Genomic DNA, 4,621 nt, shown 5'->3' on the forward strand with positions numbered 1-4,621 from the left:
AGGGGCAGAGCTCATTGGTCCTTGACCCAACTGCTTTCATATCCATTTTTTCCTTTCTCAAGTTCTGCCTTGGTACTGTATTTTCTGGGCTTTTTTATGAGACGGCTGGGCGAGACACTGACAAGTGGAGGGAAGAGAGAAGCCAGGTCATTTTTTTCAATCTTCTTTCTCTCTGCCTCATCACTGACTATAAGCTGAGTGAATTATGGTGGTTCTGCTTTCCCTGGCATCAGTAGTGAGTATACTTTTGTGCTCTGGCTATGCCTCCTATTTTTTTCCTCAACCAACAAGAAGCTATAACTTTATTAATGATAGAAACACTATACAAATTTCAAACCCAGCTTCAGTTATTCTTTTGAAACACCAAAAATGGTCCTTGTTTTCAGATGGTTACATTGTTAATTCCATAATAGCATTTACAATACATTACTGTTGTTCTTCAGGAATTGGACTGCCTTTTCTTTTGACACATTAGCTTGTGACATGACCCATTCTGTGTCCCTAACCTCCACACCTGTTTCATCAACCTCTTCCTCTTCACTCTCCTCTTGTACAGTTGGAGTCTGTGTGTTTTCTTGAATGTTTGAGACAGCTTCACCTTGAACTTTGAATTCCTCAGTAGTTGCTAGTTGTGCTTGCTGAGATAAATCCTTGATCTTGGCTTCCCCAAAAACTATGTAGGTATCTGAAGCTGGGCTCTTGTAGACATCTGGTTTTGTGATGACAAAGAAGATATTCTTAGATTTCCAGATAGTGACTCTCTTAACCCTTATAACCTGTCAAAGATCCAGTTTGGACACAGCCTTCTGTGCCTTCTTTTCACTTCGGCTCTGTTTTGCTTTACTGACCGGTTCTTCATTGATTTCAGCTGTGGCTGCCAGCTGGGCTTATTGTGTGGTCGCCTGTGTGGAATCCTGTTCCTCGAGCTCTGGTACTGATTCATCACTGTCGGATTCTGTTCCAGACCCTGTCTCAGGCTGAGGCCCTGGAACTCCTGCTCTGTAGCAGGGACTGTTTCTGTGGCTTCACCAGGCATTTTGTGAGGGGAACGCAGAACCAAGATGGTGGCAGAAAGACAGCGAGCCATGCATGCCTCTTCTTTCTAAACCTCAGCCTGTGGGTGGGGAATTCTCCAAGGTGATTTGTTTATCTAGTTGGACCCTGACCTGACTGAAACAAGAAAGCTGAAGCAGGAATACTGTCGTGAGACCATTCCAGTAATCTAGGCAAGAGAAGAACAAGTCAAACAAATTCTTATAATAGCATGGACAAGGTGAAAAATGATGAAATTCGGTATCTCTTTTGAAGGTAAAACTCACATAGTTTTGTGATACAATAAATGAAAAGAAATATAATGTCTTCAATGTTCAGTTTGTAAAACTAGGTAAAGGTGGTACTGTTGGTAGGTATGGAGAAGATTGAGGAAGGAAGTGATCAGGAGGGGAGGGCATATAAATTAAGAGTTCTGTTTGGTAAAAGTTGACATTGACATAGCTATTTGAGATCTACAGGGGATCAAGTAGAAAGTTAAGTATATGAGCCCAGAGTTTAGGAAAGCACTTCAGTTTAGAGAACTGTTGGGTGGGTGGGTAGGATTATTGGTATATTAAAGTCACGCAATTTGAAAAGATTACTTAGGAACTGGCTATGCTTAGAGAAAAATCCATAGCTGAGGACAAAGCCCTAATGCACTCCAGTGTTTAGAAATTGGAGGGAGAAAAGAAACCATCCTAGGAGACTGAAAAGACACAACTAGTAAAGCAGAAGGAAAAAAGACCAAAGTAGTATTCCTGGAAGCCAAGCGGAGAAAGCTTTTCAAGATGTCATGTCCAGTGGATAAAATGTTTCCTGTGTCTACTACATCCTTCCTCCTTCCCCGCTCCTCCATCTCCCTCCTTCTCTCTGTCCACTTTTCCCTTCTTTCTTTCATTGCTTTATTCAGTTATTTAACCAATATATATCGACAGCTTGCTGGATGTACTGGGCTAGTTAATTCAGAACTCAGATACAGGAGGCTCTGAATAAGAATTGTTAATAGTAGTCTTGTGGACAAGAGTCATTTTTTTTCAGACTGTTCTTTAAACAAAGAATCAGAATTTATTTTTAGAAATCAAGGCATTGGTTAACCTGGAAAACAAAGCCATTATTCTACGTCTTCGGAAAAGAATGAGATTTTTATCTTGCTTCACACTTTATATGCATTTACTCATACAAATAATATGTATATATATATTTTACATTCAATTCTATCATATTTATTCACAGCATCTGGCAATGGAAAAAATTTTTAAAAGTTTCTTGTGTATCTATTCTATAATTTTATTTTTCTGCTTGGAAATAGCAAATGCAATAGAATTTTCTCTAGAGCACCTCATTTCTCTGTGACAATCCAAGGGTTAAATTAAAGGAGAAGTCAGATTCTTGTCCTTGGCTCAGAGGAAAGCTAAACTGTAGCCTTCATTTATTTCCTTCAGATTCTGTTCTGCTCTTTTCTCTTTTAGGACTGAGCATGTAGCCTTCATTTTTCTCATCCCCAGCCAAGATGCACCTCTACAGTGGGGAGATATCCAGAATATGGGTTGGATCTAATTCTTAAAATCAAAGATAGATACGTTCCAAGGTTAAATTTGGAAAGCTCAGGAAATCCTAAGTGCAAACACCACCTTTCAATCACCTGCAAATCATTTCCTGCTCCCTTGTCTCTGAAAGGCAGGATTGCAGCCTCACTGTAATTTTTCTTTCTAAATTAAGCAGCGCATTTCAGGTGTCTGAGAAGCAGCTGAGTGAGGCAAGGGATTTTAGAACTGGATTCCTTTCAAATTTGCTACTGGTTTATTTTATCATTACATTTCCACAAATGGGGGTGAGAATTTTAGAATTTAGCTGAGGTCATTAGAGGAACAAAGTATGGCAGCAAAATAGGCCTTGATGTTTTAGAGTTAAAAATAGAAAATTAAGAAAAAAATATGCTATTAAAATTCTACACTCTTAATTCCTTTTTTCCTCAGTATAATTATGAACTGCATGTGACAAATAAGATACATTAAGCAGACTGAACCCGGTAAAATAATTGTATTTAACTGCAGAACCTAACTAGGGAACTTTTTGTCTTAGACCTTATTCAAACCATTAAGAGCTTATGTTTATATGTTTGTACCCTTTAGTAACTAGGACTGGGATTTAAATGTAGCAGAAAAGATAAGAACCAGGTCCCACTGTTAATTTACTGTTAGCTCATGAGAACAGCCAAGCCTCTTGAATAAAATACGAAATACATATTTTAGACTCTTAATAACATTAAGTTCTATTGTGACTAAATTTATTTCTGAAGTATGTGTACCCAGAGTGTACCTAGAGAAATTCAATCGACAGAAGGTTTTAGTGACTTCAGATAAAAATGGTTATATTTTGTTAGGTTAAAAAATACTCAGGGGCGCCTGGGTGGCTCAGTTGGTTAAGCGACTGCCTTCGGCTCAGGTCATGATCCTGGAGTCCTGGGATCAAGTCCCGCATCGGGCTCCCTGCTCAGCAGGGAGTCTGCTGCTCCCTCTGACCTTCCCCCCTCTCATGTATCAATATCCTTGATGAGTATAGATGTAAAAATTTGCAACAAAATAATAACAACCTAATTCAACAGAATATTAAAAAGATCATACACCAATACTAAGTGGGATTTGTCCCTTAGATGCAAGGATGGTTCAACATATGAAAATCAATTAATGTTATACACCACATTGACAGAATAGAGGATAACAATTACCTGGTCAAGTCAAAAGATGAAGAAAAAGGGTTTGATAAAATTCCTCATTCCTTCATGATAAAATCTCTGAACAATGAGAAATAGAAGGAAAGTACCTCAGCATAGTAAAGGTCATCAATGACAGGCCCACAGCAAAAATCTTTCTCAATAGTGAAAAAGTGAAAGCCTTTCCTCTAACATAAGGAATAAGGTAAGGATGCCCACTCTCACCACTTGTACTCAACATAGTACTGGAAATCCTAGCCAGAGCCATTATGTAAGAAAAATAAATAAAAATTATCCAAATCAGAAAGAATTAAAATTGTCCCTCTTTGCAGATGACATGATTTTATATATAGAGAACTCTTCAGAGTCCATAAAAGAATTAAAGCTAGTAAACCAATTCAGTAAAATTGCAGGATACAACATCAAGATGCAAAATTCAGTTGTGTTTCTATACAATAACAGCAAATTATCTGACAAGGAAATTAGAAAAAAAAAGTCCCATTTATAATGGCATTAAAAAGAATAAAATACTTAAGAATAAACTCAACTAAGTTGGTGAAAGACTTGTATACTAAACATTACAAAACATTAATGAAAGAAATTGAAGAAACAAATATATGGAAAGGCATGCCATGTTCATGGATTGACAGCCTTAATTTTGTTAAAATGTCCACACTGCTCAGAGCAATCTATAGACTCAATGCTATTCCCATGAAAATCGTAAGAGGTTTAATTTTTTCAAAAATAGAGGGACACCTGGGTGCTTCAGTCAGTTAAATATCTGATTTGATTTCGGCACAGGTCATGATCTCAGGGTTCTGAGACTGAGCCCCATGTCGGGTTCCATGTTGGGCATGGAGCCTGCTTAAGATTCTC

The 4,621-nt window shown here is 37.9% G+C and overlaps 1 pseudogene; it reads right to left on the reverse strand.

Annotated features, from left to right (window-relative positions):
- Positions 1 to 390: 390 nt before the first annotated feature.
- Positions 391 to 1,036, reverse strand: LOC112825647 (nascent polypeptide-associated complex subunit alpha-like; annotated as a pseudogene).
- Positions 1,037 to 4,621: the final 3,585 nt, after the last annotated feature.

The sequence above is a fragment of the Callorhinus ursinus genome, unplaced genomic scaffold (genome assembly GCF_003265705.2).
Source record: "Callorhinus ursinus isolate GAN/ISIS: 27379988/994484 unplaced genomic scaffold, GSC_fseal_2.0 scaffold4, whole genome shotgun sequence".
Taxonomy (NCBI): domain Eukaryota; kingdom Metazoa; phylum Chordata; class Mammalia; order Carnivora; family Otariidae; genus Callorhinus; species Callorhinus ursinus.